Here is a 26200-nt window from a genome sequence, read left to right as displayed (position 1 = left end):
CAGACTGGCTAATTTCAAATAACATGGTAGAACTAACAAAACTCCAAATTACAAGGGATAAAGTATTGGTGAAACACAGAGGTCTAAAAGCAGACATGTTGCCAGGACCGGATGGACAGCATGCTAAGGTTTTAAAAGAAGTGACTGCAGAGATAGTGGACCCATTGGTGGAAAATATTCATAACTCAATAACCTCTGGGAGTGTACCAGAAAATTGGAAATCAGCCAGTGTGACTCCCTTGTTCAAGAAAGGCAGAAGGCAGGACAGTTAGTTTAACAGCTATTATTGCCAAGATACCAGAGTCAATAATCAAAGAGGAGATAGCTAATCATTCAGGACAGGTGAATGTAACTAAACCTAGTCAACATGATTTTATGAAAGGTAAATCATATTTAACAAATTTGCTTGAATTCTCTGAGGATGTAACAGGAGATTTGGTAGAGCAGAACCTGTAGATGTAATGGATTTCCAAAAGACATTTGACAAAATATCACATAGGAGGCTGGTACATAAATTAAAAGCCCGTGGTATCAGAAGAAGTGTGTTAGCATGGATTGAAAACTGGCTATTTTATGGAAAGCAGGGAGTTGGATTAAATGGGTTCTTTTTGGACTGGAAGGAGGTAAATAGTGGAGTACTGCAGGGATCAGTTCTTTGCCAGCAGTTGTTCACGATTTACACTAATGACTTGGAAAAAGGAACAGTATGTAAGTTTCCCAAATTTGCCAATGGAACCAAAATAGGTAGAAGGGCATGTTGTGATAAGGAAACTGACTCTGCAATAGGATATAGATAGATTGAATGAGTGGGCAAAAGACTGGCAAATGGAGCTTAATGTGGGGAAGTGTGAGGTCATGCACTTCAGTAAAAGAAGTAAAAAGGCAGATTATTGTCCAGAGAGACTGCATGTGAGTGAAGTGCAGAGGGATCTTGGTGTTCTAGTACAGGAATCACAAAAAGCCAGCAGGCAGGTCCAACAAGTAGTTAAAAATGCAGACAGTGTTTTGGCCTTCATTGCAAAGGGATTGGAGTTTAAAAATATGGAGGGTTTGTTGCAATTGTACAGGGTGTTGGTAAGAATTCATCTGGAATACCACATATAGTTTTGGTTCCCTTACCTAAAACTTACCTAGTAACATTGGATGCAGCACAAACAAGACTCACCAGGCTGATTCCTGGGATGAGAAGGTTGTTCTATCAAGAGAGACTGAATAGTTTGGGTCTGTATTGCTTGGAGTTCATAATAATGAAGGATAACTTTTTCAAATATATAAGATCCTTAGGGATCTTGACATGGTAGATGTTGGGATGTTTTCACTAGTGGGACAGTCTCAAACAAGGGGATATAACTTCAGGAAAAGGGGCTAGTCATTTAAAACTGAGGTTTGCAGAAATTTCCTCTCACAGAGGAATTCTCTACCCTGGCGGGTGGTGGAAACTGGATAAATATTTGATAGATCGAGGAAAGAGGGGCATAGAAAAAAGGCACAGAAGATGAGTTAAGGCCAGCATAGATCAGCCATGATCATATTAATTAGTGGAACAGGCCTCATGGCCTTCAACTTCTATTTTTCTTGTGTTCAAGAGATTCTACACACCCAACACACATTTACTAAGCTGTCAGAGTCCATAGACTATGCAAGTTAATGCCCATACTCCTGTTTGAAGTCCTGAATCCTTTATTCCATGGCAGTCCACCATGACAGCCATATTTAAAATTATAACTAGTGCACCAAAGGTTGTCGAAAGAACATAAGAGCTATTTGTTCTTTCCTCTACCATCCAACCAAAGCCTTTCTGCCAAAGAAGATGTGGTAGAGTGGGCTATTTCATTTTTCTTCTCAAAAATATACTTTGTTCATAATACTGTATATACAATCAATACAGTTGGTACATGTCTTTCTCTAAGTTTATTGTACCATCAATTTACACACATTCTGTTGCAATACATCAATGTCACTCAGTTCCACTTTAAACAATGCATCCGTGAAGTACTTGAGGGTCTGCTCCTCAGTGTCCAGGACCCTTGACTGTTGTCTGTCCCCATAGAGCTTTGCAGTGTCTGAAATCAGCTTTAGTCTGTCCCTTAGCATATACAGTACTCCTGCACCTTAGAATGTACAAGACAGCAAATTTTACTTAAGGATACCTCCTTGCACTGGAAGACCAACAAGTTTTGGACAGACCAGAGTGCATCTTTTACCGAGTTGATGATCTTCCAGCATCAGTTGATGTTTGTCTCAGTATACATCCCTGAGAACAGCCCATAGAGCACAGAGTCCTCTGTTATGCAGTTGCTTGGGATGAACTTCCACAAGGACCCTTGCATCATTCATAAGACCTTCTTTGCACACCTACTATCTGCAAAGCAGTGGATGATCATCTCATCCTCATTGCAGGTGTATCGAAGCCACCATGCATTGCGAGTGAGATGCTGACTGTTCCAGAAGGATCTGATAAGGAAAGCCCTTCTCATTGCCACCAAAACAAAGTCTTGGTTCATGTCTGTGAGCTCTGGCGATGAGGCATTCTGCCATATTGTTTGGACAGTCTGCTTGGGAAACCATCCCACACGATCCATCATGTCCTTCACCCGCACAGCCTACAGCATGTTCCGTGCTGACCACTGCCTGATGGACTTCTAGTCAAAGATGTTTTCCTGAAAGAACTTTTCCAAGAAGGATAGGTGGTAAAGCAATGTCCACCTGAATGGAACATTGTGTGCAATGAGGCCAGGCCCATCCTTTGCAACATTGAGGACAGGTGGAACCTCTGCACATAGTGACACTCGGTGCTTGCAAACTTCAGTTCTACTCACAGCTTGATGCAGCCTCACATAAAGGTGACCATCAGGACGAGGGAAATGTTGGGTACATTTCTTCCCCATTCCCTGCTTCCTGAGGGATTTACGCATCACAATCCATTGGATGTGCTGCACCTTGGATCCCAAATGAAACAGATGGCTCAGATGACTGCCACAGTGAAGGAGCAGGGTCTAGGCCACACTTGCACCACATACAGCAAGACTGAGGTCACCTCTCAGCTAATAACCAAGTTCTTGCCTGCTATCGAGAGGGAGGCCCACTCCCACATTCACAATTTTTGTTATACCCTGTCTAATCACTCCAGCCAATAGTTGTTAAACACCTCCACACCTCCAAACCAGATTCCCTGTGTCTTCTGATAGTCAGACTTGGCAATGAAGGAAACAGAGGATGGGTTGGGCCAGCTGCCAAAGAGCATGGCCTGGCTCTTCCTATGGTTGACTCTGGCCCCCAAGACCAACTCAAACTGGTTGTAGATCCTGATAGATCTATGGACTGAACTTGGACCTGAGCAGAAGACACTGAAAATGTCCATGCAGAGGGAGGCTTTGATCAGTGTGCCCACTGCCTGGGATCATTACACCTCTTATGCCCAAATCCTTCCTGTTGGATTCAGTAAAAGGTTTCTATGCAACGCACAAACACAAAAGGGGAGAGTGGGCAACCTTGCCTGATTCCAGACTTCATGGGGAAGCTATCCATTTTTCATCCTTTGATTTGGCCTGCACTGCAGATGTCTGTGTAGAGCAGATAGATCTAATTCCTGATTCCCTCCCCATTTTAGAGAGCAGATCCATCTTGTACAGGTGCAATATCCTGTAAAAGGCCTTCTTCTAGTCTAAGTTGACCAGGCAAGTGTCTGGTCTCCTGTCCCACACATGAGAAATGGTATCCTTGAGCAACACAAGGCTGTCAGAGATTTTCCTGCCAGGTACAGCACAGGTTTGGTCTGGGTGGATCACTAGCCTCAAAACAGACTTTATCTGATTGGCGATGACTTTCTTAATCCCTTGGATCCACTTGTACGTCTTGGACTCCCCAATGTATCCAATGCATCCACAGCTTGCCTTTGTCACTGCTTAACTCAGAACTGTGTTCCAATTTTCCTCAAACTAGAACATTGTCTTGTCAGTCTTTCAAGCAGCAACATCCTATTCTCAATGCCAGTGCAATGGTGTGGGTTTCTTTTGAGCTGCTACTGGCATAACCAAAAAGACAGAAGTAGAATTATAACAGAACATCCTATATTGAAAGAATTATCTTTCAACTGACTGCAGTGTCTGGGTACAACAATGTATCAAGAGTCATACGATGCGATGCAAAACAGTTCTCAGAAGTACCTTAAGCGCACACACTCACACACACACACACACACACACACACACACACACACACACACACACACACACACACACACACACACACACACACACACATAATGCACATTACAATTCACAAATGACTGACTAACATGCTGTCCAAGTCTGCTTGCAGCAAGACAGGGTCACTAGTCAGGCTTGGGCTGAGAAGTGACAACTAACATTCATGTCGTTGTAACATTTATGTCACAATGAGTATCTCCCTCAAAAGAGAATCCCATCACCTTCCTCTGCATTCAACAGCATTGTTACAAATACATTCCCCACCATCAACATGCTGCACGTCACCATTTAAACAAATATTTAATTGGAATCCAGCCACAATAGAAGATAGCAGCTGGGTACTCTGAGGTGTGTAGCACACTTCCTGATTCTCAAAAGAAACTTCCATCTGCAAGGGTGATGGAATACTCTCCACTTGCTGTTCTAATGAAACGCACGAAGCTCAACACCATCCAGGACAAAACAATTGCTGCATCCTGACTGCAAGGTGTATTCTTGAAAAGATTTGTGTACCATCTTACCAAGGCTTCTTTAACAGCCTCTCCCAAACACAATGATTGAAATATCCAGAGGACAAGCACAGTAGGGACATTGGAACACTTCCACCTGCAAGTTCCCTCGAAGTCACACATCATCCTGATGGCAGAGAGTGAATCAGTCACTGCAGAATACCTGTTCTTGTAGCCACAGTAGTAACGAATCTAAAACATCAGTGGAGATATATGTAGATCTTATTGTCAAAGCCTATAGATGACAAAGCTATACTTGGAAATAGTAGAGTACAGAAGATGAGATTGATAAAGGTATAACCTGACAGGTCAGAAAATTGCTTCAAACACAAGCGATTACTTCAGGTACACAACTCAAAGATGAATATGCCATTGCTTCCATGGACAGGAAACCAAAGTGCAAAAAAGAGGAAGGAAAACAACTGGAGACAGCCAAATGCAGAGGTGCCAAAGAGCTGCCACCACTATGAGCTGGAAGCAAAATGAGGATGAAGTCTACATGAGACCAACACTGGACACGGCAGAAGGCAATGGTCACTCAACACTGACTGCAGCCCAGATCATACCAGGTCACAATGACATTGTGCCAAATCAGAGGAAAAGGTGCAGGACCTGGGTCAGGGGGAGCAGATCGTGAGTCCAAATCTATGAATGTGCTAGGATGAAGCACCAAGACTAGACTATTATATTTGTTTTTCTTCCTTTAGGTTTTCATTTTTCTTTTTCAATATTTTTATTAATTTCAAATAAGAAGTACAAAGTGCATGAAACAAAGGGAAAAAAACCAAAATGTTACAATATAGATTGTATTGAATCACACTAGAGATCACAATGCTTCATATTAATAAACAAAAAAGATATCAATTGATATTGATAATTTGGAATCATTTTATTATAAAAAAATCTAACCCCACTACCAAAACCGAAGCTGTTTAGTAACATCTTAAAGACATAATAGTATTGGCCAATATCTGTACATTAAGCATCAAATCAGTGGTTTTGAAAGTAGTTCATAAAAGGTCCCCATAATATTTGAAAGTTCAGAATAGATCCAGAAATAGAGCAATGGATCTTCTCTAAATTTAGATATGACATAACATCCCGTAACCATAGAGCATGAGTAGGGGGAGTAGTTTCCTTCCATTCAAGCAACACAGCCCTCCTGGCTATAAGAGAAATGAAGGCCAATATGTGTAAGTCGGAAGTCTCCAGAATTATATCTTTTTCTCCAACAATCCCGAATAATACAGTTAAAGGATTTGGCTTAAAATTTATTTTAAAAAGTACGGAAAAAGTTTGAAATACCTCTATCCAGTATTTTTCCAGACTCGGACATGACCAAAACATATGAATCATTATGTGCACGTCATTCTCCTTCAATTTAAAGTGGTCCATAGAGTCCACTCGTCCAAAGACAAGTTATCGCTTTTCTATTCAGATATATCTCCTTATTGTGACAAATGCAATAATAGCTGTTCATTTTTAAATGCTTTTTTGTCACCCTCCTATAGGAAAAATGCCATTAAGCTGGAAAGAGTGCAGAGGAGATTTAAGGGGATGTTGCCAGGAATCAAGGGACTGAGTTATGGAGAGAGGTTGAGTAGGCTGAGACTTTTTTCACTGGGGCACAGGAGAATCAAGTTCAAGTTCAAGTTATACTTTATTGTCATTCACCCATATGCTATAAAAACACATGGAGGAACGAAATGTCGTTTCCCCCAGACTCACACAACAGAGGACGTACATAGCACAGAAGACATACAAAAAACACAGACAAAAAAATTGTGCAAGTACAAATAGTGCAAAAAACGGTATATACAGAATACAAAAACTAGGGCAGGGTTAGTGCAAAACCGAGTTGGACGAAGAAAATACAGAACTCAGTGTGTTGCACTAAATGTATAAACATGTTCAGCAGCAGCCAAAATTCTTGTACACAGTTGTGCAAACCAGGGCTTTTGATGAGACATTTGTCTGAAACTGCCTCCAGGGTATTCAGGAGCTTAACAGCCTGGGGGATAAAACTGTTGTACAGTCTAGTAGTACTGGCCCGGATGCTCCGGTACCGCTTGCCAGATGGCAGTGGGACAAATAGGTTGTGGGATGGATGAGAAGGGTCATCTATGATTCTGCAGATCTTGCATGTGCATCATGTGTTGTAGATATCCAGGATGGAGGGAAGAGGCACTCCAATGATCTTTCCAGCTGTACTCGCAATTCTCTGCAAAGCCTTATGGTCAGAGATGTTACAGTTACCGTAACAGGCAGAGATGCAGCTAGAATATGGTGAGGATGGTCTTCTAGAGGTGTATAAAATTATAAGGGACATCGATAGGGTGTAAGCACACAGTCTTTTTCGCAGGGTTGGGGAATCAAGAACTAGAGGTTAGACGTTTAAGGTGAGAGGACAGAGATTTAATAGGAACCTGAGGGGCAACTTTTCCACCTTGTTGCAGGAGTACCTTCGGAGTTTCTGATCAGCAGCAAGAGGCGAAGGAGCGGAGAGAGCCGAAGACTAACGAAGCATAATTTTTTTTGACCTTAGCATTCAAGGATAGCGGGGAGTGACTGCACAGGTGCGTGACGTCACTCGGTAGCGCGGGCAGTTTAAAAAGAAGACTGCCATATCCAGCGGGCAGCGTCGGAGCGGGCAGCAGAGTGGTTGGGCTTTGGCTCAATGAGCTTGGGCAAGAACGGGGTAAGAGGCGCGATTTATTGAGCCAGGGGTACGTTACTAGTTTATTTATTGTAGTTGCATTAGACAGTGCCATAGCAGTATGCATCTGGGATTAGTATTATGTTTGGAGTGCCAGATGTGGGGACCCTGGGAGACTACCAGCCTCCCTAAGGACTACATCTGCGCAAAGCACATTGAGATATGGCTCCTCAAGGAATGTGTTGAGATTCTGGAGCAGCAGCTCAATGACCTTTGGCTGATTAGAGAGAGTGAGGAGGAGATAGACAGAAGCTACAAAGATTATGTAGAAAGTACCTCTGTGGTTGTCCCCCTCAAAAATTGGTATCTCATTTTAGATTCTGTTGGAGAGGATGACCTGACAGAGGAAGACCACGGCAAAGAGGAGATTGGCACCGTACCTGGTGCCATGGTCCAGCAGGAAAGGAGAAATGTAGTGGTTATTGGGGATTCTATAGTGAGAGGAACAGATAAGAGATTCTGCGAACCCGACAACAATACCCGGATGGTGTGTTGCCTCCCTGGTGCCAGGGTACGGGATGTCTCGGACCGGGTCCAGAATATTCTGAGGGGAGATGGTGATCAGCCAGAAGTATTGGTACATGTTGGTACCAATGACATAAGTAGAAAAAGAGAGGAGGTCCTGAAGGAAGATTACAAGGAGCTAGGGAGAAGGTTGAGAAGCAGGATTACTACCTGTGCCATGTGCTAATGACAGTAAGAATAGAAAGATATGGCAGATGAATGCATGGCTGAGAGACTGGTGCAGGGGGCAGGGCTTCAGGTTCTTGGATCATTGGGACCTGTTTTGGGAGAGGTATGACCTATTCACAAAGGATGGGTTACACCTGAACTCCAGGGGGTCCAATATCCTGGCAGGAATGTTTAATATAGCTGTTGGGGAGGGTTTAAACTAATTTGGCAGTGGGAAGGAAACCAGGATGTTAGGATAGAGGAAGAGGTATATAGGAACAAGTCCAAGACAGTGTGTAGTGAAGATGGTAAGAAGGACAGGCGGGTGAAAAGACAGGATAATTTGCCGAACAATAGATATACAGCAAAATCAGCAGCAGATACTGGTCTAAATGTACTATATTTAAACGCACGTAGCATTTGAAATAAGGTGGATGACCTAGTGGCACAGCTACAGATTAAAAAATATGACATTGTGGCAATCACTGAGTCATGGCTTAATGACGGATATGATTGGGAACTGAATGTCCAGGGGTACACAGTTTATAGGAAAGATAGGCAAGTAGGCAGATGGGGTGGTGAGGCCCAGATGGTTAGCAATGATATAAAATCAATAGAGAGAAGGGACATAGGGTCAGAAGAAGTGGAATCTTTATGAGTGGAGCTAAGAAATGGCAAGGGTAAAAGGACAATAATAGCAGTGATATATAGGCCCCCTAACAGCAGCTGTCATGTGGACTATAAATTACAGCTAGAAATAGAAAAAGCGTATCAGAGAGACAATGTCAAGATAATTATGGGGGATTTTAACATGAAGGTGGATTGGGAAAGCCAGGAAGGCAGTGGATCTCAGGAGAGCGAGTTTGTGGAGTGTCTACAGGATGGCTTTTTGGAGCAACTTGTTGATCAGCCCACCAGGGAATCAGTTGTTTTGGATTGGGTGCTATGTGACAAACCAGAGGTGATTAGGGAACTAAAGGTAAAGGAACCATTAGGAACTAGCAATCACAATAATTCTGAGTTCAGTTTCAAATTTGAAAAGGAGAAGCTGATATCAGATGTGTCAATATTTCAGTGGAACAAAGGAAATTACAGTGACATGAGAGAGGAACTGGCCCAAATTGATTGGAAAAGTAAGCTAGTTAGAGGGACGGCAGAGCAGAAATGGATGGAATTTCTACAAGAAATAAGGAAAATGCAGGATAGATATATTCTAACAAAAAAGGTTATGATTGGAAAAATGGCACAAATGTGGATAACGAGAGAGGTGAAGGCTAAAATAACAGCAAAAGGGAGGGCATACAAGGAAGCAAAAATTAGAGGGAAAACAGAAGACTAGGAAACTTTTAAAAACTTACAGAAAGAAACTAAGAAGGTCATTAGGAAAGAAAAGATGAATTATGAAAGGAATTTGGCAGATAACATTCAAAAAGATACCAAGAGTTTTATTAAATATATGAAGAGTAAAAGAGAGACACAGGTTGATATAGGACCAATTGAAAACGGTGCGGGAGAGATTATAATGGATAACAGAGAGATGGAAGAGGAACTAAATGAGTATTTTGCATCGGTCTTCACCGTGGAGGACACCAGCAATATACCTGATAGTCAGGGATCTCAGGGGATCGAACTGAATTCAGTTAAGATTACTAGAGAGAAAGTGCTCGGGAAGCTAAATGGACTAAAGGCAGATAAGTCTCCCGGAGTGGATGAGGTGGACCCCCGGGTTCTAAAAGAGGTGGCTTCAGAGATTGCGGAGGCATTGGTGATAATTTTTCAGGAATTGATAGACTCCAGCATGGTTCCAGAGGACTGGAGGGTCACAAATGTAGTCCTGCTGTATGAGAAGGGTGGGAAGCAGCATAAAAGAAAATACAGACCTATTCATCTGATATCAGTGGTGGGAAAGTTATTGGAATCGATCCTCAAGGATGATGTTATGGAATACCTGGGGGTACAAGGCAAGATAGGTCCAAGCCAGCATGGTTTTGTGAAGGGAAGATCCTGCTTGACCAACCTATTGGAGTTTTTTGAGGAAATCTCAGGTAGGGGGGATAATGAAGAGACTGTGGATGTTGTGTATTTAGACTTTCAAAAGGCCTTCGACAAGGTGCCGTACAAGAGGCTGATTAATAAGATGAGAAGTCATGGGATTTCAGGTAGGATATTAGAATGGGTGGAGCATTGGCTGGGCAGCAGAAAGTAAAGGGTGGGAATAAAGGGATCCTGTTCTGGTTGGCTACCGGTCACTAGTGGTGTTTCACAGTTTTGACCTGAAACGTCCACAGTTTCTTTCCTCCCAGAGATACTGCATGATCCACTGAGTTCCTCCAGCACATTGTTTGTTGGAAGATTACTCTGGAATCCTTGCCAGGAGTAAAGGCATGCGCACCTGGTTAGAAGAAATTCAAAGTGAAACACGTAGTAAATGTGACTTCAAATGTCATATACCATCAACAATATCTCTGGTCTCATCAATTAAACTGAACTACGTATGTCAAAAAGGTCATTAGCAGCTTGTTGCAAGTAACTTATATTACAAGGTCACCTCCAATGTAATTTTATTTTTATTAAGAATCTCTTCTGAAAAACTTTCTCAAATACCTTCTGGAAGTTTCTATAAACAACACCCATGACACTCTTGTATCCACCATGTTAATGAGCTCAGCAATGAAGTTGGTCAGACATGAGCTATACTCCACACTCTTTCTGTGTCATTGTGGAAGAATAAAATAGCCTTCTTTGACTGATGGGATATTTGACATTGTATAAGGAAACTGGGCCTACAGCCAGCAGTTCTGCAGAAACTGCTGAAACCAGACTCTTCGTATAAACAGGATGTGTGTTTGGCCTTGGGTGTGCTGAGAAGGTGAACTGGTTAGTTCTGTTCTGATCTTTGTAACACATTGACTCATGATTAAGTATGTTGCAACTGTAACTGAAACAGTCACATGATTAGCTATTATCTCAATGTATAAAATAAGCTTGTAACCAGTTGTATGTTAGAGTCTGGGTGACGGTGGAGACCGCCGCCTGCTCTCCACGGTACCATGCATAAGTGCAGCCTTAGAACAAGACAACAAGACTTGGAGTAATCATCTTTATTGTAGATGAGATAGAATTTCCTCAACAGAATTGGTGTAGGTGACAGGATCCTTAGTTAAAACAGGATCTGAACTAAATATAGAAATAAGGAAAGTAAAACCTGAGAGTCTTCTAGCTGAAAGGGGGACAGTCCTGAGCATTTCACTTGGAGAAAGGGAAAGCTTACAGCAGCCTGAGTAACCCAGCTGGTGACCCAATCCAAGAAAGCCGAGACGCCTGAAGGCTGAGGCAGAGTGAGGACTGGGAAGAGTAAAATAGGTGCCAAGAGTAGAGTAGAGATAAGTAAAAGAACCAAGACCTAACTCTGAGTGTCGCAAAGAGACAACACAGGTGAGTGCTCATTGTATATGAGATAGAGTTAAGCCACGGGTGATTTACTGTTGTATAATAATTTGGTGTTACAGAAACTAAGATGGGAACCCAGAGCAGTCGATAGGGTGATCCACGCCCTGGTCCTGCTTGACGTGAAACTCGAAACAAGGTAAAAAGCAGCCCGGGCGCAAATGGCCATTTTCACGTGGAAAGGCTCCCACTGAGTACTGCTAACAACTTGAACTGTTGTCATAGGAAAGGAAAAGCCTGATTGGATACATGCTACACGGTGCAAACCACACCACGAATTAGATGAATAGCCAGCATGAGACCAACCCAAGAAATTGTTAAGGTGTTGGGCCTTGTGCTAGCCATAGTTGTTCCACAGTGCCTGGCTATGAATACCTTTTTACGGATGGTCTATGAATACGCTGACAGAAGTAGTGTGTCTGTGTGTGTGTGTGTGTGTGTGTGTGTGTGTGTGTGTGTGTGTGTGTGTGTGTGTGTGTGTGTGTGTATGAGTGAGGAGGAGATAGAGGCATTCCGTTCGATAATGACCCGCTTCTGCAGATGGTTCTTTGGCCGGACCTTGGATCTGACTAGCAGCGTAGTTAGCACGGACCCAAAGGGTCTGAGTGACTTCATAACCACGGCGGAGATCACCGCCCGCTCTCCACGGTGCCATGCATAAATAAAGCCTTGGAACGAGACTCGGAGTAATTGTTTTTATTGTAGATTAGATAGAATTTCCATGACAGTCATCAACTCACATCTTGAAATGCTCAGTCATTCTTTCTGTGCACACTAACAGAGTAAAATTTTAAAGGACATTTCCCATGCATGTTATGAAAACTTGATCATGATACATAAGGAAATATCAGAAGTATTCAGGCCCACAAATTTCAGGGACATAATCTCATGCTGAGGGACAGGGTAAAGCTCAGTCAAGCCACCGCAAACACTCTATGAGGGAAGTGGTTGGAACGCCTGTAAAACCTTTTGAACTGTTTGCTCAAGAACTGTACGTAAAGGAAAGTTGATGACATGTTGATGAAATGCGAATAAAATATCATGGTTCATACTGAAGATGACAACATATGATTGCTCTGTATTACATATATTTGGACATTTAATGGATAAAGTAATATTGGTTTAAGAACAAAACAAGTCTTAAAAAATGTGAACCATGTTACCATCTGGACAATTACATATCAGCTTGAGAGTTTTCTAGGTATCATCAAAATTCAGAACACAGAAAGAAAGTATGTCTCTTGTTGCGCATTTGTCTATGTAAAAATCAACAATAATTCAACCTGTCAGGACTCACCTACCAACCATAAGGTAAATATGACCTGTATAATAATACAATTTAAACACTAATACTGAGTTTGTAATGCTAAATAAAGATTAACCTTATAGCATTGGCACAGCTTTCCACACTGTAACAGGTCCAAGGCTGGCAAACTGCCCAAAGGAAGATTCTAAGAAGAACATCGGCATGCCAACAAATGCCAACATGAGTGTGTAGGGAATAAGAAAGGCACCTGGAAAATATAGTAAGGACATCACTGGGGTAAAATCAACAAAGGCTAAAACAAGTGTTCAACTTGAACTTCCCTATTTGTCATTTGGGTTTGCATTAAAGTTATACCTGAAATCTCAAAGAAAGTATTGTTTTCTATATCTAGCTATCTTTCATCTATTTATCTATCAAAATGTTTATCCAAATATCCATCTCTATAATTTTTTCATTAAACCAGAAACATTTTTATCACAACTATCCCAAAAGCAAAAAAATCAACTCTGTCCTCTTTCATTTAATATGTCATGATTCCCATGATTAACAAATGGGAGGTCTCAGCTTCAGTTCTGAATGTTCAGTAATTGAATGAAGTTGGTTGAGCAATTTCCACCATATAAAATTCACCCTCTAATTGAATTTAAATTAACTGGCTTGCATCTGATCCAACCCACTGCCAATGTTCACCATCAACACTTTATCCTTTACTGCGTGTACCAATCAGTAGCTCCTTGATTCTGATCAACCTTGGTGCTCGGTTCCAATGACTATGCCACCAATCAGAGCGAGTTGGGAGCAGTGACTAAATCTCTGGTGGCAGATCCTTAGGTCCTGTCCCTGGAAGACCTTGATGAATCTTGCTGTGTCAAAAACCTTTTTCAACTTTCTGGAACATCTCTGATAATCAGAGCGAATTAAATATGGTTTTAGGTAATTAAAAATAAAGAATAATACATTTAGTTAAAATAGCTTAAACTGCAAGAAATTAGTTAAAACAAAATAAAGAAAAATAATCTAATAATTCATCTTTTTAATCAAAGCTGATGATCTTATTCAAATGAGTTCAGGCTTCTTATTCTAGCCATGACTGGGGAAAGTCGGTGTGTGAAACATGAAGCGTATCTGGTCCCTCAGGTCAATATATTTGTATTCCACCCTTGGACTCAACGCTGACTTCTGCATTGCTATGCACAGGTGTTGCAGCCAGGGACAAACTGACCAATAAGAAGGACATAAAGTGGTTCTTTATAGAGCTACCAGCTAGACATGATTACGTTTTGTCCTATTATTTGTTTTGAGCAATTGTGTTTTGACATAGGACAATAGAGAACTTACAGCATAGAAGGAGGCTATTCAGCTCTTTGATTTTATGTTGGTCAAAGAAGAGACCCCCAGCCAAATCCCACTTCTCGCATTAGGTTTCTAGTCCTGCAGATCTCAGTTTTTTCAAGTACACACTCAAGTACTTTTTAAGTGTGGTGATGGTTTATGCCTCTACCACCCCTTCAGGCTGTAAGGTCCGGGTCCCTACCATTTGGTGAAAATATATTTTTTTCATATCCCCTGTGATCCTTCCACCAATTACTTTAAATCAAAACCCCAGGGTTTTTGACCCTGTCTGCCTAGGGAAATATTACTCTGTCTAGAATCTTCAGAATTTTATACACTTCAATTAAAATTAAGATGATCTTCTGCTCCAAAGGAAATAACTCATGTTTATCCAATTATTATCCACAACTACAACTTTCCAGTCCCGGCAACATCTTGCCAATTTCTTTCGCACCCTCCCCAAGACAATCATATTTTTGTCCTTGGCTTCCATCAATCCAGTAACATGGGATTGTGAGGAGCAGTTGATGAAAACATTTTTGATCTTAATCTGCAAACCTTGACCCTAGAGGTTGTTGGATTAGAGTCCAGATTGTTGCTTTTATTGTGTTTTTCCTTGTAGTTTTAGCTTTCTTTACACTTGCTTATATGTTTGTATAATCACTTGATTGTCTGTAAACTTTTAGTAACCTGAAGTGTATTTGGTTCTATACTTACATAGATTCTTTTTCTGCAAAGCTGAAGTGTGACTCAGGCAGTACCTGTTCACATGGCATGGTAGTGTAGCAGTTAGCATGATGTTAGCACCAGTGACCGAGGTTCAATTCCCACCACTGTCTGTAAGGAGTTTGTACATTCTCCCCAGGTGTCTGCATGGGTTTCCTCCGGGTTCTCCGGCTTCCTCCCACATTCCAAAGACATACAGGTTAGCAGCTGTGGGCATGCTATGTTGGCACTGGAAGAATGGCGACACCTACTGGCTGCCCCCAGCACATTCTCAGTAACGCAAAAAGACACATTTCACTGTGTGTTTCAATGTACATGTGACTAATAAAGAAATATCTTATCTTATCCTTATCTAATTGGTTCAGACTGGTTCGTAGTATAGTATAAAGGAAGAGCATGTGGTCAAGCTCTTTGTTACTTCTTTACTTGCCTTGCTTGCTGGTACAGGCTGACCCTGTCTGACCTGTACTGTGATGAACATCTAATAAAACGGCTGTAACCATAAGTTTAGTGCCTCATTCTCGACTTCTGAAGAACTTTCTGGACAACATCATCTACTGATCTAAGAAGGTAGGCTGAGGAGGCCAATACCAAAGATCTGAGATCCAATGATATAAGTATGTCCGAAGGGTTCAGTTCATGCATTTTCAACAATAACACTTTACAAATGGAATAAATCATCAGTTCTATAGAGGTGCCAATCCTGTTCACTTCCTTTTTTTTTAAAAGTAAAATCGATTTAGAGTGTTTCATTTTAAGTAAAATTAGCAAACTTTTCAATGGGAGGTGAAATGATGATAATGTTGGATAAAGGGCACCGCATTGTTGGGAGTGAGCAGAGTTCCACCTTTTGGTTGCGTTGGTAACATCTCAGGTAGACGTTAGAGATCCCATTGCTGCTATTTCACATCCTATTGAAAATTATTTTCAAATAACTTAAAAATGCAAATTTGGATTCATCATACCTTCTATCAACACTATTATTTACTATATAAACAATTTTCTACCAAATTTAACATTCCTTCTACATCAATAAAGTTCACTTTATTTTTGCCCACTCTCCCAAGCACTATGGATTCTCTACAGTACCTCCTCCATTCCTGTACACCAGGTAAGGGAATCTCCAGACATTGCCCAGACCCACAGCACAACCGATTATTGAGAGCAGATAGTCAGCCTTCGAGGACCAGTTACCACGTTCCACATTTTCGTCACTTTCACCCACAACAATAGTCTGTTGGGCAGGAGAGCAAAGCTCTGATTAGAGGTTGATAAACTAGAAGTCATACAGAATGCACAATTTTCAACCAGTGCAGGAACACTGAGCATTTAGCAGCAAGTGGCTACTAATTTGAACTTGGAGTTCCACAGAGAACCATTGCAACTCTAGGGTTTTCCTTGAGTATACTAAAGGAAAAGAAGTATGTTGTGATAAAATACTCACTCTGTCTTCCAAAGGGACTGTTTGATGGTCATTCTCTGAGAACTTACAAAAAGCCAATGCTCTTGTATCCATGTTTGGAAAATGATGAACAACTTATCCACTTATCTGAGATTGTAGAGCAGTGCACTTACACCCAAGTGCCTTTCAATATCCTCCTACTCCAACCAGAATGATTCTGTTCCACAGCAGATAATGGCTCTTCCAGTTAGCTTCTCCGGTTGCAGCAGAGGGGAGGAGCCAGCAGCTTTTTAAAAATTGTTTCTGATTGGCTAAGTGTGTGGCATCTCAACCAAATAAAGGAAGGTAGTGGAGTGGAGTGGCCATTGTGAGAGTGGTCCAGTGCAGGAGTGGGATTTCTGAGGCTTTGGCTCATGAGGCTTCGGCAAGGAGGCACAGGTGAAGAGCAGGTAAGGTTTTTATTTTCCTGTTAGTCTTTGACCTTTCCATTAATGTAGACAAAATGGCAGTCAGGGCAGTGGAATGCTCCTCCTGTAAGATATGGGATGTCAAGGAACTTCCCAGTCTACATCTGTGGGAAGTGTACCCAGCTGCAGCTCCTGACAGACCGCGTAAAGGAACCAGAGGTGCAGTTTGATGTACACGGGATCATCCAGGATGCTGGGGATATCATAGATGAGGGTTATAGTGAGGTGGTCACACCTCAGGTGGAAGTAACAGACAGATGGATGACCACCAGGAGAAGTAAGGGGAGTAGGCAGACAGTGCAGGTTTCCCCTGTGACCATTCCCTTCACTAACAGATATAACCTTTTGGATACTGTTGAGGGGATGACCTTTCAGAGGCCAGCAGCAGTAGCTGGTTTAGTGGTACCATGCCTGGCTCTGAGACAAAGAAGGGAAGGGTGAAGTCAGGCAGGGCGTTAGTGATAGGGGCGCAGGTATGCATTTCTGTGGCCACAATCAAGACTCCAGAATAGTCTATTGTCTCCCTGGTGCCAGGGTCAAGGATGTCTCACAGCGAGTACAGGACATTCTGAAAGGGCAGGGAGAGCAGCCAGAGGTCCTGGTCCATATAAATACTAATGACAAAGGCAGGAGTAGGGATGAGCTCCTGCAAAGTGATGTTAGGGAGCTAGGTAGACAGTTAAAAAGCAGAACTTCCAAGGTTGTAATCCCAGTGAAGTGAGAAATAGATACATAGTGCAGTTCAATATGTGGGTAAGGAGCTGGTGCAGGAAGGAGGGCTTCAGATTTATGGATCATTGGGCTCTCTTCCAGGGTAGATGGGACCTGTACAAACAAGACTGCTTGCATCTGAACTGAAGGGAAACCAATATCTTCACCGGGAGGTTTGCTAGCGCTACTAGGGAGGGTTTAAACTAGAGTGGTGGGGGGATGGGAACCACAGCAGCAGGGCAACAGGTGGTAAGGTTGTGGACAAAAAAGATGGTCTGACAAGTAAGTCTGAAGGGAAGGACAGCAAGGGACAGGCTAATAAACACAGTGGGACTGATGGGTTGAGATGTGCTATTTCAGTGCTGGGATTATTATGGGTAAGGAGGATGAACTTAGAGGCTGGATCAGTACATGGAATTATGATATTGTTGCCATTACAGAGACCTGGTTGAGTGAGGGACAGCACTGGCAACTCAACGTTCCTGGGTTTCGTTGTTTTAGATGTGGTAGAGAGGTGGAAGGGTTGCATTACTGATAAGGGAGAATATCACAGAAGTATTCAGAGAGGACATACTGGAGGGCTCATCCCCAGAGGCAATTTGGGTGGAACTCAGAAATAGGAGAGGTGCAATTACGCTGACAGGATGATATTATAGGGTTCCCAGTAGCCACCGAGAGTGAAGGAACAGACATGTAGACAGATGGTGGAAAGGTGCAGAAACAACAGGGTTGTCATAGTGGGGGACTTTAACTTCATGGAACATAGAACACTACAGGACAGTACAGGCCATTCGGCCCACAATGTTATACCGACATCTTATCCTGCTCGAAGATCTATCTAATCCTTCCTTTCTACATACCCCTCCATTTTTCTATCATTCATATGCCTATCTCTTAAATGTCCCTAATGTATCTGCCTCCACCACCTCTGCCGACAGTGCGTTCCATGCACCCACCATTTTGTGTAAAAACACCTGCCTCTGACATTCCCCCAATACCTTCCTCCAATCACCTTAAAATTATGCCCCCTCATGTTAGCCAACTTCCCAAGTATTGATTGGAATTTCCTTGATACAAGAAGCTTAGATGGGACGGGATTTCTCAGTGCATCCAAAAGGGGCTCTTGAAACATATGCAGAGAGTCCAACAAAAAATATTTTAAAATATGTTCCTTGTTCTTTCCTGATTCAGCAGCAAGAGGTATTCGCAAACAAAGGAGGAACTGTACATGTGTTAAAGGTTATAGAAACTACTTTATTAGAGTTATATGAAGGATAAAATACAGAAAGAAAGAAGAATACTTAAAATACAGAAGGAAGCAAAATAATACTTATCAACCAATCAGTGAACCGATCTATATAATGCCGAAGGGAACCTTAGGTGTTCAATAGCCTTTCACGCAGCCTTCTGTCTGTCTCTCAGCACCGGTCGCAACCCTGCCTGGGGGAAGGTACCAGCTTGCACAAAGAAGGTGCCCCTTTTATACCCCTCAAAAACTTAACATAACTTTTACGCCAGTACTTTTCCATTCCTTAGTGATCCAGCCTGTACCTTCTTATCACTCACGACCTTTGGCCTAAACACCTAATTTAGGAACAGAGACAACAGATCTGTAAAGAAGAAAACAGCCTTCACCAGTATCTAATCTCAAGGATGTGCATCAGTACTCCCATAAGTTCTCAAAACATTCCCACTGTCTGAGCTGACAGCATTTTGTGTTACACACTACTGCACATACAAATGAGGAATCAAAAATGACATTTGGTTAATTTAACTCTTTCCTTACAGGAGAGAACATACTGGACCTGGTTTTGGGAAATGAGCCAGGCCAGGAGAAGACCTAATAGTGGGTGAACATTTTGGGAATAGTGACCACAACTCATTATGTTTTAAGATGGTTATAGTAAGGATAAAGTTGGATCTTGCGGGAAGACACTAAACTGGGGGAGGGCAAATTATGGCGGGATAAGACGGATGTTGATTGGGAACAGCTGCTATCAGACAAGTCCACATCTGACATGTGGGAGTTGTTTAAAGATCAACTGATCAGAGTTCAGGATTGGCATGTTCTGGTGAGGAGTAAGGACAAGCATGGTAAGGTAAGGGAACCGAGAAGTCCTAAAATAGTCAGGAAGGAAAAGGAAGTATATTTAAGGTTTAGAAAGCTAAGATCAGACTGGGCCCTTGTGGAATATAAAGATAGCAAGAAAGTGCTCAAGCAGGTGATTAGGAAGGCAAAAGGGGGCTGTGAAATGTCCTTGGCGAGCACGATCAAGAAGAATCCCAAGGCATTTTAAATTTGTATTAAGAAAAAGAGGATAACTAAGGAGAGGGCAGGTCCACTCAAGGATAAAGAAGGGAATTTGTGCTTGGAGTCAGAGCAAGTGGCTCAGGTATTAAATGAATATTTTGTATCGGTATTTACTGAGGAGAAGGATTTGGAGGATAGTGAAAACGGAGTGGGACACGCTAAACTGGGATATTTTGAGATTAAGGAGGAAGTAGTCCTGGGTCTTCTGAAAAGCATTAAGGTGGGTAAGTTCCCAAGGTTTGATGGCATAGATCCCAGAATATTGAAAGAAGCAACTGAGAATGCTGGGTCTTTGACAAAGATCTTTGTGTCCTCATTAGCAACAGGTGAGGTCCCAGATGACTGGAGAGTAGCAAATGCTGAGCCTTTGTTCAAGGGAAATAGGGATAATCCAGCTAGTTATAGGCCAGTGAGCCTCTTGTCAGTGGCAGGGAAGCTATTGGAGAGGATACTGAGGGATAGGATTTATGCACGTTTGCAAAGACATGGCCTGCTTAGGGATAGCCAACATGGCTTTGTGCAAGGCAGGTCATGTCTTACAAATTTGACTGAGTTTTTTGAGGAGGTGACAAAGGTGTTTGATGAGGGTAAGACAGTGGATTTCATCTACATGGACTTTAGTGAAGCATTTTTTAAAGTAGGTTGATTCAGAAGCTAAAGATGCATGGGATCCTGGGTGAATTGCAAGTTTGGATTCGGAACTAGCTTGCCCATAGAGAATAGGGGTGGAAGGCTGTTATTCTGGCTGGGGGTCTGTGACCAGCAGTGTTCCACAAGGATCAGTCTGGGACCTCTTTTGTTTGTGATATATATCAATGACTTAGACGAAAATGTAGATGGGTGGATTAGTAAATTTGTGGATGACACCAAGATTGGTGGAGTTGTAGACAGTGTAAAGGACTATCAAAGAATACAGCAGGATATAGATCAGTTACAGTGGCAGATGGAGTTTAATCCCGATAAGTGTGAGGTGTTGCGCTTTGGGAGGTCAAAGGAAGGGAGAAAGCATACAGTTAATGATAGGTCCCTTAATAGCATTGAGGTACAGAGGAATCATGGGGTCCAGGTCCATAGTTCACTGAACGTGGCCACGTAAGCAGTAAAGAAGACATATGACAGGCTTGCCTTCATTGGTAGGGGTGTTGAGTATAAGAGTAAGGAATCATGCTGCAGCTATATAAAACTTTAGTTAGACTGCACTTGGAGAATTGTGTGCAGTTCTGGTTGCCCCATTATAGGAAAGATGTGGAGACTGTGGAGAGGGTGCAGAAGAGGTTTGCCAGGATGCTGCCTGGATTAGAGGGTATGAGGGTAGAGGTTAGATAAACTTGGATTGTTCTCCCTAGAGCGTCGGAGGCTGATGAGAGACCTAATAAAGGTTTTTAAGAATATGAGAGGCAAAGAGAGGGAAGATAGGCAGAATGTTTTCCCCAGATTAGAAATATCAAACACCAGAGGACATGCTTTTAAGGTTGGAAAAGAGAAGTTTAAAGGTGATGTGAGGGGCAAGATTTTACACAGAGAATGGCAGGTGCCTGGAATGGGTTACCAGGGGTAGTAGTGGAAGCAGGCAGTTTGATGGAGTTTAAGATGCTTTTAAATAGACACATGAATATGAAGGGAATGGAGGAATATGGATGATACACAAGATGAGGACATTTAGTGTAAATTGCCATCAAAATTGGCACAACATCGTGGGCCAAATGGCTCATCCAGTGCTGTACTGTTCTCTGTTCTATGTTCCACAGTCAGAAGACAACACCTGCTACTATTTGAAAGAAATCGAATTTGTTTATCTCAGGGATCAGTGATGCCCAAGGCCCACAGTGTTTCTGGCATCACGCCACAGACTAGAAGTTTCAGTTGAGCTCATTTTCATCTGTTTCATACACAGTAGGTTTCAGGCCAAGTTTGCTATCTGCCTTGTGTGCAATACACTGAATTACTTTAGTCACTTGAGACATTTGTTTCATTCAGTATATCTTACCATAGTGCTTTGTTATTCAGACTGCTGGAGAATTTTAACTATTTTTGTTCCTGTCAACCAAGTGAACACAGTTTTCATATTTCATTGGAATTTTGCCATTCTACAGTATATAACATCTTCAAGGTTTAATTCATTCACTGAGCAGTTTGCAGGAGTCTAAGTCAAGGGCTGAACTAAAATGTAAATGTAATCTGAAGTGTCTAGCGTAATGGCAGCTCAGTGAAATGACTCAACCTGGACCTGGGCTGTATGGTAAACATAAGACGAGCATCGCAGATTGCAGAGGGAATAAAGGGTTAATAAAGGGTTAATAGAAGCAACCTGTAGAATTACCAGTGATTGAGGACCAAAATTTAAGAACAGACTGTTTGAGGGCTTGATGAATTGATTTACATAAATTAGCTATAAATTAGGAAGTGAAGGAGGTTGGTAATTAATACTAGGTTCAAAATAGAAAACCATGAATAAAGTTTAGGGTAGAAATGAAAAAGGAAAAGATGGATAAAAAGATCTGTGAGAATAGTTCAGTAGGTAACAAAAAGAGTAATAAGTATTTAAAATATATGAAGATATGAAAAGGCAAGTCAAGGAAACATTGACTTTGCCTTTTGCCTTCACACAAAGGTATTTTTGATCCCAATTAGGGATCAAAAATATCTTTGTGTGAAGCCAAAGAGCACAGCTGTGGGATTAAATAGCATGATAAAATGATAAACTGCAGAAATTCAGGCCATCATGATTGTGCCCAGCCAACTGGTAGAGTTATTTGATTACTTACTCTCCTCTGCTCTGTCTGCATTGCACTGTAATGAGTTTTCCCTTCAACTATTTCTCTAATTCCTTTCTGAGAGCAACCAGTGAATTTGCTTCCACCATCCTGTCAGGTAGTAGGTTGCAGATCGCATGCTCTTGCCATGTCCACAAGCAGCCTTCAGTTCTTTCGCTAATCACCTCCAATCTGTGATCTCTGGTTACCAACCCTTTGGTGATTGGAAACAGTTTCTATCAATTACTGTGTCAAAACCATTGATGATTTTGAACTCCCCCATTATCTCCCATCTCCTCTACCTTCTCGGCTCTGAGCAGAAAACCCACAGCTTCTCCAATTTCTCCACATCTCAGATGCCTGTCATCCTGGCACCTGCCCCCAAATCTTTTTGGTGCCCTCTCCAAGGAGGTGACATCCTTCCCAGTGATAGTCTCCATAATACCCTAGTGAGGGCCTACTGGACATTCTAGATGCAATTGGGATCCAAGGTAATTTTATTGAGTATAACACAGATTGGAGCTGCTCTAATACCATTTTATCACAGCAACTGTGATAATTTCACCCTGGGATAAATCTTAAAGGATAATTGCTTGGCTTAAGAGTTTGCCCCTTCTACTAATGCTATTAATGCTTAGGGTATTTCTTCAGAACCCGCTACTTCACACTTTGCAATGTTCTTGCTGTCTGCTGAGTTTAATAATCCAAAGGTGTGTAGCCAACACCTTTGAGGAAACTTCTCAGCACACAAGGATGAGAAAAGTAAGGGCAGTCAATGCTGGAAAAGCTCAGCAGGTCAGACAGCATCTGTATAGAGGTTTATCACAGGATGTGCATGGGGTGGAGGTTGTTGTAAGGAATGGGGGCTGAGGAAAGGGGTGTTTGTATGTGTGCTTGTGTACACTTGAGTGAGCATGAGGTCAGAATATTCATATGTGCATAAGGAGTGTGTGTCTGTGTGTGTGTGTATATACCTGTGCATGCCAAACCTGGACCCCCTTCTCATTGGACCAAGACCTCATTCTGTAAAGATCACATGATGTGCAATGGTTATCCCACATTAACAAATTTAAGCTGTGTAACCCACATCAGCCATCTTGGCTTTGAGTCATTATCAGGTCAGGAACTTAAGACTGAACCAAAAATCTTGGAGAAAAAGACCAGAAAAGGAACGGAGGGAACACAGCCCAACATTCCTCAGAAATAACCTTTATTGCTCCCAGTGCGAATATTAAGATGTGGCCAGGCCAGAAAAACCTGGTCGGACTCCAGTCCAGAAGGTGCTGCTAACCAGAAGGATTTCCCAAACACTGCTACATTATCTGTTACAGTGACAGAACATGTGGCCTCACTGGTCTACGAACTTGAAACCTATTGGAGAGAACCTGATGCTGTTGAACCTTCTGATGATTATAGTTTCCTGCTCCAAGGAAATAAAATTTCAGATAGTGCAGGCTCTGACCAGACAGTGGTGCAGCTAAACACCCCCAGGTTTAAGAATAAGAGCAGTCTAGGATGGAAATATTGATGAGAACCCAGTTGAAGCCAATTGCCTTCACAAAAGTGATGTGATAGCCTTTAGTTAAAATTCACACTCAAATGAAAATAACTGTGCAGGTGCAATGATACCTTTTAGAACTGAATATCTATGTTCCAGAGCATAGATGCATAGAGTTTGCTGTTTACAACTGCTTATGCTTGTAGTACAAGACATGCAATAATGCTTAATTATAGTTATGAACACCTCTGCCTGGAACCACACCCAAAGGGCCCTTTTTGGTCCCAGCAACAAAGAAGCATCTTCAGGCAATTATGGGCTGTCACTGCCTCCAACAGATGTTCTCCTCCAGATGGTGCCCTCCAGCACCTTCTTCTCCAGAGCAATCCTGTTCAGTACAGTTCCCTTCAGTACACTGCCCTCCAGCACGTTGCCAAGTCATCTTAAATCCAAGTCTTGGGTTTGGGCCACAAATAGGTCTGTAGATTTATAGCAAGAATCTGCAGTACTCTTTAAAGGTAACAGAGCTTGTGTTTCCTTCACTGGCACTCTGATGCTGCTCTTGCTGAAGCCCTTCAGATCTTGCAGTTGCACTCCAGGTCCTTGAGATCTGGGGTTGCCCTGAGTTCTCTTTTATGGATAGCTGCTGCCTCCTTCACTGCAGGGGACCTGCCTTTCAACAGCTCAGCTCCAGCCCACAGTTTGGAGGGAAGAGGGGCCTCTTTAAGGAGGTACTGGGCAGGCAAAGGCCCATCTCCAATTGCCCTTGAGAAGGTGATGGTAAGCCACATTCTTGAACTGCTGCAGATCTTTTTAGAGAAGTGTTGCAACAGTGCTGTTGGACAGGGAATTCCAAAACATCAAAATCAAAGTCGAGTTTACGGTCGTTTGCACAGGGCATGTAGGCACCTGTGCAATGAAAAACTTTCCTGCAGCATCATCAGAGACACAACATTCACAAGAAAAATATATTGTGTTCTTTCTTGTATAATTTTGTATAAGAACACAATTAGAACAAAAAAAAACAAAGGACATTGTAGTGCAAGGTGCGTAGTGTCACTAAACCAAGGTAGTGATTAGGGTTGTGCAAGTTGGTTCAAGGGCCAAATAGTTGAAGGGAAGTAGCTGTTCCTGAACCGCTACTGGTGTGGGACTTCAGGCTGCTGTACCTTCTGCCCGATGGTAGCTGCGAGAAGATGGCATGGTCTGGATGGTGGGGATGTTTGATGATAAATGTTGCCGCCTTGAGGCCTGGCCTCACGCAAGTACTACTGATGGTGAGGAGGGATGCACCCATGATGTATTAGGCTAAGTCCACTACTCTGCAGCTTCTTATGTTCCTGCACATTCAAATTGCTGTACCAGACTACATTGCAACCTGTCAGGATATTTTCAACAGTACATCTGTAGAAATTTGTTAGAGTGTTCGGTGACAAGCCCAACCTCCTTATCCTCCTAAGAATTGGAATTGGAATTGCTTTATTATTGTCACTTGTACTGAGGTACAGTGAAAAACTTGTCTTGCATACCATTCATACAGATCAATTCATTACACAGTATATTGAGGTAGTTCAAGGTAAAACAATACAGAATGCAGAGGTAAAGTGTCACAGCTACAGAGAAAGTGCAGTGCAGGTAGACAGTAGGGTACAAGGTCATAACAAGGTAAATTGTGAGGTCAAGATTCCACTTTATCGTACGAGGGAACCATTCATTAGTCTTATAACAGTGGGATAGAAGCTGTCCTTGACCCTAGTTGTACATGCTTTCAGGCTTTTGTATCTCCTGCCTGATGGGAGAGGGGAGAAGAGAGAGTGCCCCAGGTGGGTTGGGTCTTTGATTATGTTGGCCGTTTTACTGAGGCAGCGAGAAGTATCGATAAGAGTCCATGGAGGGGAGGTTTGTTTCTATGATGTGCTGGGCTGTGTCCACAGCTCTCTGCAGTTTCTTGCGGTCCCAAATATGAGTGTTGGCAAGTTCCAGCATTGCTTGTGCATGGACGATTACTTTGTCTAAAATCCAGATTGTTGGTGTGCTCAGCTGAAATGTAGTGAGATTAAGCATGCCTAGAGAGGACATTCAGAGAGGGTGTCTCATCTTTGGTGCCTAGCTTGTTCCTTGTTCTCTTCCTCTTTTTCCTTCCATATACTTTCAACTGTTGGTAGCACAGTGGCACAGCCA

At 42.3% G+C, this 26200-nt stretch overlaps 1 protein-coding gene across 2 annotated transcripts in view; it reads right to left on the bottom strand.

The window, feature by feature from the left end:
- LOC127573554 (sodium- and chloride-dependent neutral and basic amino acid transporter B(0+)-like) overlaps positions 1–16044 on the bottom strand; it is a 66884-nt gene extending 50840 nt beyond the window's left edge. Inside the window, exon 1 of one of the 2 annotated variants that reach the window (XM_052021896.1) lies at positions 15967–16044. The gene's annotated coding sequence lies outside the window, so the exon portion shown is untranslated. Of the gene's footprint in view, positions 1–12934; positions 13005–15966 lie in introns of those variants that run through there. The other variant, XM_052021894.1, reaches the window with a different exon arrangement.
- Between the last annotated feature and the right edge of the window lie 10156 nt (positions 16045–26200).

Source organism: Pristis pectinata, chromosome 8 (genome assembly GCF_009764475.1).
Source record: "Pristis pectinata isolate sPriPec2 chromosome 8, sPriPec2.1.pri, whole genome shotgun sequence".
NCBI classification, from domain to species: domain Eukaryota; kingdom Metazoa; phylum Chordata; class Chondrichthyes; order Rhinopristiformes; family Pristidae; genus Pristis; species Pristis pectinata.
This window is presented reverse-complemented; position numbering and strand designations above follow the sequence as displayed.